An 8361-nucleotide genomic window follows, 5' to 3' on the forward strand; every position below is an offset into this window, starting at 1 on the left:
CAATATGTGTACTGACTGTTTAATGAGAAACTATTTGTTCTGTAAACCTTCATCTAAAGTACAATAAAAAAATTTAAAAAAAAAAGAAAAGAGGTGGGGTGCTATAAGTATGTAAGAAGGTATCTCACCTAGGTTAGGGGATTAAGATATGATTTTGGAGGAAATGACGAATTAGCCATTTGGAGATTTGAGGCTGAGGGAGTGTTCCGTGGAATAAGGACTTAATGTTCAGAAGTCTTGAGTTAAGAGAGAATGTCGTACATTCAAGGAACCCAAGGAAGTCTGTCATGGACCAGGCTGACGGAAGTGGGAAGTCATTTTCTCCTCTCACCCTGTCATGGATTGAATTGTGTCCCCCAAAAATATGTGTCAACTTGGCTAGGCCATGATTCCCAGCATTGTGTGATTGTCCACCATTTTGTCATCTGATGTGATTTTCCTATGTGTTGTAAATCTTACCTCTATGATGTAATGAGGCAGGATTAGAGGCAGTTATGTTAATGAGGCAGTACTCAATCTACAAGATTAGGTTGTGTTTTAAGTCAATCTCTTTTGAAATATGAAAGAGAGATGCCAGCAGAAAGACAGGGGACTTCATACCACCAAGAAATCAGCGCCTGTAGCAGAGCACGTCCTTTGGAACTGGAGTCCCTGCACCTGAGAAGCTTCTAGACCAGGTGAAGATTGATGACAAGGATCTTCTGCCAGAGCCGACAGAGACAGAAAGCCTTCCCCTGGAGCTGGCACCCTGACTTCAGACTTCTAGCCTCCTGAACTTTGAGAGAATAAATTTCTCTTTATTAAAGCCATCCAATCCACTTGTGATATTTCTGTTATAGCAGCACTAGATAACTAAGACACCCCCAAAACTTGTTTTCCCTGTACTACTTATCTGGGTTTCTAGAACATGAATGTAAACTTAGGATCATATTTAACCATATTTAAACCCCCCTGTCTTCACACAGGAGCCCTGGAGTCGCAGTGGTTAAGAGCTTGGCTGCTAACCAAAATGTTAGCAGTTCAAATCTACCAGCCACTCGTCAGAAACCCTATAGGGGCAGTTCTACTCTGTCCTATAGGGTCACTATGAGTTGGAATCGACTCAACCGCAACGGGTTTGTTTTTTTTTGGGGGGGTTTGTCTTTACACAACCCTCCTTAGCCAACCAGTTTCCAAGTTCTGTCAGTTCTACCACCAAAATTTTGGTCACACTGTCTCTTTGTCTCCATTCCCACCACCACAGCCCTGATGCAGGCTTTCTTCATTACTCAGCTGAATTTGTGAAATAGCTTCCTAAGTAGTCATCCTACAGCCTCTACCTCAGAGAAAGACATAGATCTGATCCTCTCTCTCCGTGCCTTAAAAGCCTTGCCCAGCTTCCAGAGGCCTGTCAGACAGGCCACCTCCTTCCCATGGCCTTCAGGGGCCCTTCATTAACTGATCCCAAAGTATCTTTCAGTCTTCCACTCTCTAGCCTTGCCTGACCACTAGCCATGCCCTGTGGGCCTTCACACCTCCTTGTTTTTGCCATTCCCTTCAACTGAAATGCCCTTCCCCAACCAAAACCATTTGGAAACATATTCTTTCAGAGCCAGCCAAAATGAGCTCATTATATTCTTCTGTGAAAACCCTATGGCTCACAATGGTCTTATCTGCATCCAATCATGGGAATGGTGCAGGACTGGGCAGTGTTTCGTTCCTTTGTACATGGTGTCATCTTGAGTCAGGGGCCGACTCTACAGCAGCTAACAATAACATCCCTTCTAGGAAGACTTCTCTGAATTCTTCCCTCTTTTTTTTATTAGGATTTGTATATTGCTGCTAGTTTCACGTATGTCATGTTTACTCTAGTTATCTGTTTAAATCTATCTCTTCTCCCAGAGTCTGAGGGCCTTAAGGACGCCGCTGGTTCGTCAGTCAGCATCCATCCCCTTCCTTCCTTCCAACTTCCTAAAAGAACCCAAGAAGATGCAAGGCGCAGTGTATTAAATAGGGACAAGCTAAGCTGCTATATTAAGTACTCAGAGTACAGAGGCTTTAATAAGCAAGCCCACGTGCCTCATCAGTAGCTGAGCCTGACTGATCTAATGGTATTCCCACCACCCTTCCCAAGAATCAGTTCAGGAACCTGGGCCTGAACTAATCAGTGTGTGGCAGAGCCTGTTCTGGTTCACTGATATCCATTTTCCCTTTCTTTAACAATACCCAAACCAGTTGCCCCGAGTCAATTCTGACTCACGGCCACCTCATGTGTTTCAGAATAGAACGCGCTCTATAGGGTTTTCAATGACTGATCTTGTAGATCACCAAGCCTCTTTTAGGAGTGGGTGGATTCCAATAGTAGCCGGGTGCTTAATCATTTGCACCACCCCCAAAAAAACCAAACCCATTGCTGTTGAGTCAATTGTGATTCCTAGACACCCTACAGGACAGAGTATAACTGCCCCCATAGGGTTTCCAAATAAAAATGGTAGATTCGAACTGCCAGCCTTTTGGTTAACAGCCAAGCTCTTAACTACTACACCACCAGGGCTTCAGTTGCCAACGAGTCGATTCAGACTCATGGTGACCCCATATAGGGTTTTCAGTGGCTAGTTTTTTGGAAGTAAATTGAAAGACCTTTCTTCTGAGGCACCTCTGGGTGGACTCAAACCACCAAGCTTTCAGTTAACAGATGAGCACTTAACTGTTTGTGCCTCCAGGGACTACAGATGAGCACTTAACTGTTTGTACCACCCAGGGACTCCTTCTTTAATCATAGAACTCCTGATTTTTGGCTGAGCACATGGCTGCCTCACTAAGGACTACATTTCCCAGCCTCCCTTGCAGGTTGATGTGGCCATGAGTCTGCATTCTCACCAATGGACTGTGAGCCGAAGTGATCTGTACCACTTCTAAGCTATGTCCTCAAGAGGAATGTGTGTGTGTGTGTGTGTGTGTGTGTGTACGTGTGTGTGTGTGTGTGTGTGTGTGCTTACCTGACCCTTTCCTAAATCTTCCCTTGAATAGGAGATGATAAAAATTGGAGCAGTCTCCTTGGACCTAGAGAGTGGAGTCATGTGTTGAGAATGGCGGAGTCCTCCTGTCAGCCTTGGACTGCTTTTTTCTGGATTCCCACGTGAAAATTACATACATTTCTATTTTGCTTACACTTCTGTATTTGGAGTATCCTTGTTGCAGCAACTTTCCCCATACCTTACAAAATGCCCAGTGCCTGGCTTCCTCTGGCCTTGGGGATTGGTTCAGTACTAGGCATTGACCCAGTTAGGGCCAAAGATATACAAGGAAAGGTTTGATGGGGGTTTCTGGGAAAGAAACTTTTTGGTTTTTATGAAAGAGCTACCCAAAGCACATTTCTCTCTTTCTCTTCCTCTGGGCACTGCTGGGCCTCGAATTATGGCAGCCCTTTGCTGCCAGCTTAAGGATGGAACTACACAGAAGAGAGCAGAGCTGAGAGAATGAAGAGAAATAGAGTTCCTGGACTAAACACCTCCGAAGCCCATCCTACCTCTGGGATCTGGGTTAGTAAGCCAATACATGTCCTTTTGTTTAAGCCAGTTTGGGCTGGTTTTCTGTCACAGCTTACCTCATAATGCGTCTTAGTCATCTAGTGCTGCTATAACAGAAATATCACAAGTGGATGGCTTTAACAAAGAAATTTATTCTCTCACAGTCTAGTAGGCTAGAAGTCCAAACTCAGTGCGTCAGCTCCAGGGGAAGGCTTTCTCTCTCTGTTGGCTCCAGAGGAAGGTCCTTATCATCAATTTTCCCCTGTCGAGGAGCTTCTCAGAGCAGGGAACTTGGGTCCAAAGGACATGCTATTCTCCTGGCTCTTGTTTCCTGGTGGTATGAGGTCCCCCATGTCTCTCTGCTGACTTCTCTGTTTTATATCTCAAGAAGAGATTGACTTAAAACACAACTTAATCTTGTAGATTGAGCCCTGCCTCATTAACATAACTGCTGCTAATCCCACCTCATTAACATAATAGAGGTAGGATCTACAACACACAGGAAAATCACATCAGATGACAAAATGGTGGACAATCACACAATACTGGGTATCATGGCCTAGCCAAGTTGACACACATTTTGGGAGGACACAATTCAATCCATAACACAATGTTTCAAGCCCTCTTTGTATCCCTGCTGTGCCTAGCACAGAACCCAGTGCACAGAATGAACCAATAAATATTTGTAGAATGAGTGCCCAGTGACTATTTTTCTTCTTTTACCGATAATGACTACCTCACAGATAAGCTATAAGCTTATCTCTTTCTCTCTGCCTCAACTGAAATACCCACAGTAGTCACATGGACCTCATTCTAGAAAATTCTTCCCAGACCCATGCACTGACTACTCATACAGGAAGCTGAGGGGTCAGCTATAAAATAAGGGGGTTGAATGAGATAACCCTCTAGCACACCTTCCAGCAGAAACATGCCCTGAAGTCCCTTCCACCTCTAACCTCCTTGGCTCTGCCTGAGGCTGGTTCTGAAGGAATCATCCTGCCATTCAGTCTGAAGACCTAGCGCTAACAATGTACAGCCTTAAGAGGGGCCCCTTAGGGCTCCTGCCCTGACTCCCTGTGGTCTTATAGGAGGCCTCTTCCAGCACTCTCGATCTGAGGTTCCGTATGAAGTCTTTTCAAGTGCTAAAGTCCCAATATTCTGTAATGCTATGCTAAGCACAAAAAAAGTTTGGGTTGACCCCTAGACCTCCTGCCCCAAGCATGGAAGAGAAAGCCCTCAGGAGTGTATGGTCTGTCACACATTGTCCTTCCAGACGAGACCAGGAGTTGGCCCTGCTGAGAAACGGGCAGGCAGAGGTATTGTAATGCCCAGACATTCAGTCAGACCCTACACCAAGGACACTCGAGTTCCTTGTACCCAATTGTTCAACCATCCAGACTGCCATTAATCAAACCCAAACCAAACCCGTTGCTGTCAAGCTGATTCCAAGTCATAGTGACCATACAGGACAGTGTAGAATTGCCCCGTAGGGTTTCCAATGAATGGCTAGTGGATTCAAACTGCTGACCTTTTGGTTAGCAATGGAGCTCTTAACCACTGCATCACCAGGGCTTCATTAGAGGTGACCAGAATGGAAGACGTGCCGCTTCCAGGAAAAACATCTCCTTCATACAATCACGAGGGCTCCACCGGACATCTAGATGCCTCCTGGATCCCTGCTTACATTTGCAGCCTGGGAAAGTGCAGTGGGAGGGGCTGCCTTGTTCCTCAGCTGGCTGGGATGTGGGAGAATTAGATCTCAAGGAAAGTGTCCAGTGAACAGACAACTTGGCCAGCCAGGACTTTGAGTGCCCAGAGGTACTTCCTCTTATGTCTGTAGTAACCCCAAACTTTCCTTCCCATGTATTAGAAATTACTATTTACAGGGCAATTGCTATGTGCCAAGCACAATGCTGAGCGCTATACTTAAACGTTTGTTTGCCTAATCCTCACCACTGCCCCGCGTGTATGTATTATTGCTATTCTCATTTTATGGATAAGGAACTTGAGGCTTAGAGAGGTGAAATAACTTGCTCAGAGCTAGTAAGTGACAGAGCTGGATTTGACCTCAGGTCCTAGAGTCACCCCAGACTGGTTCTTAACCAGAGTACTTGGTAGGAGACCTTTGGAATATAGTGACATCTTCTCTGATCCTGTAACTTGGGCAGGCATGGGGGAAGGACATGGTGAGGTCACAGTCCCGCGAGATCAGTGCTGATGGGGAAGAAGTTAGAACCAGAGAGAAATGCAGCCACCGGCGTAAAGGGCAAGCCTGATCAAGATTATCAGGCAGTTTAGGCCAAGTGCACAAAGGGGGTGGTCAGATCTGTCAGTTAGGGTCTATGGGCCCAACTGGGGTGGGACAGGAGGAGAGGCACAGCCCCAGCGGGTCCTGCTCCTGACTGGACCTCATCTGCTCCAGGCTGGAAGGAGATCATTGAGTCCTCACCTTCTACCCACAGCTGTGGATCACTGGGCAGAGTGGCAGGACAGAATCCCCCCCGAGTGTTAGGGTGGGCAGAAGCCCCATCCTGCAGCCAGGCCACCAAAGTTAGGTGACCATAAGCAGAAGTCAGGAGCCCACCAGCAGAACCCTACTGGGTCCCAGGTCAGGAGACCTGGCAACTGGTGGTCTGAGTCTGCAGAATGTCTTCCTGCCCATGAGGATTCATTCTGTCTCCCATGTTCTCTAAGCCTCAATAGAACCCCAGCTGGATCACATCCTACCTGTGTGACCTCAGCCAATCACTTAACCTCTCTGTATCTCAGTGTCTTCATCTGTATTATGGGAGCAATAACAGTATTCCTTCACAGGGTTGTTATGACGACAAAATGAGATAATGCTTGGGGCAGTGCAGGCACAGAGCCTGCTCAGTAAATGGGAGCTGCAGTTGTTGTTATTGTTTATGATAATAATAATCTGGGCAGCACCAGTGGAATCAGTGACCTGTCTTTGAGGACCTGTGAAGAGCAGGGGCAGAGAGATAAGGTGGGGCCCAGTGTGGCGTGATCAAACCAGGAAAAGTCGGGAAGTGGAGGTCTGTGAATCGAAGGGCCACCTGCTGGTCTCCCCGCTCCAAAGACTGACACCATTTCCCTGGCATCTCAAATTCAGCAACAATTCTTCCCCCAGGCTGATCCTCTTTTTGCTCAGTCTCAGCTGATGTGGTTCCCCAAGCAGGGGAATACCCAATGCCTGAGGAGGGGGTGGAGGTTTTGTGTCTTCCCTGCCACTTTTGAGTGAAGACCAAATCCTAAGACAGGGCTGGGGGGTGCCACGTAAACATCAGCTGCCGTTACTGAGCGTTTGCTATATACTAGGCTCTGTGCAAACCACGTTGACTTTCCGTGCACTATCTGTGCACACTACCATAAGAGGTATGTATCTGTTGTCATCATCACCATCCCCATTTTAGAAAAACATTGAGTACCAGAGAGGTTGAGGAACCTGCTCAAGGTCACCAGCAAATACGTGATAGAGCCAGAATTTCAACCAACCCTGACTCTAAGCCTGATAAAGTACACAGAGCTTCCCCGAGAGCAGCTAATGTGTATCTCTGTCTGCCCATGGCTCTGGCATTGAGAGGGCACTGGTCCTGGCATTGAGCCAAGGAGGTGGGTGGCCAGTAGAGAAATGGTCAGCTCTCAGAGCCAGTCCATGACGCAGCCTGAGCCTCCAGGTCCGTTCCACCTTTGGGATGTGTGTCAGATGTTGGAACCAATGGACAGGCCTGAGAGGGTGGCCCACCAGGGGGTTGCCCCCAGCCCAATGCTAGTGTGTGTGCACACCAGTAAATCGGTTGCCATTGAGTCAATTCCAACTCATGTTGACCCCATGTGTGTCAGAGTAGAACTGTGCTCCACAGGGTTTTCAATGGCTGATTTTTCAGAAGTAGATCTCCAGGCCTTTCTTCTGAGGTGCCTCTGGGTGGACTTAAACCTCCAGCTTTTTGGTTATTGGCCAAGCATGTTAACCATGTGCACCACCCAGGGCCTCCTGTATTCGCATGCAGCCCTATAAACACAGGTACACACCCAGCCTGATCCCTGCCTTGGCCCATGAGTGGTTAGTGAAGGGCTGTGCTTTTAGCAGGAGGGCTGGGTGATTTCCTCACTCATTTCCCCCTCAGTTTTGGGAAGATGTTCTGATGTTTTTCTGGAGACCTGGCTGTGGGCCCCAAGGCCTTTGCTCTCCACAAAGTCAAGAAGACAGGAGACTGAGGAACTCTTTTCCAAAATCAGTTCAGACTCTACCAGCATCTCTGAGCTTCCAAGACAGACGAGGATGCCCATGTGGACTCATGCCAAGTGAGGATAGGCTCCTCAGAAAATCTCAGCCCCAGATACCCCACCATCTCCTGGAAATCACCTCCAAAAGACCCAAGCCTTGCCTCAAGCTCTGAGCAGTGCAGAATGACTCCCTCAGAAGGCTCTGCCTCACCCCACCCTCAGCTCCTTCCTAGACCATGGGACACAGCCTGGTGTGGTGGGAGGAGCACGAGCCTGCAGTTGGTCTCAATCTCAGCATGGACTCTCGGGAGCTGGGAGCCTTGGGCAACTGACTTAACCCTTCTGGGCCTCAGTGTCCTCATCTGTAAAATGGCAATAATACCTACCCACGAGTGTCGTTGTTATCTGTCGTCAAGTCGACCCTGACTCATGGCAACCCCATGCTCAACGGAACAACGTGCTGCCCGGTCCTTTACCACTCTTACAATCAGTTGCAGATCAGGACCATTGTGATCCATAGGTTTTTTTGTTTTTAATATTTTATTGTGTTTAAGGTGAGAGTTTACACAGCAAATTAGGTTCCCATCTAACAATTTCTACACAAATTACTCTGTGACATTGG

Source organism: Trichechus manatus, unplaced genomic scaffold, assembly GCF_000243295.1.
Source record: "Trichechus manatus latirostris isolate Lorelei unplaced genomic scaffold, TriManLat1.0 scaffold00191, whole genome shotgun sequence".
Lineage (NCBI taxonomy): Eukaryota > Metazoa > Chordata > Mammalia > Sirenia > Trichechidae > Trichechus > Trichechus manatus.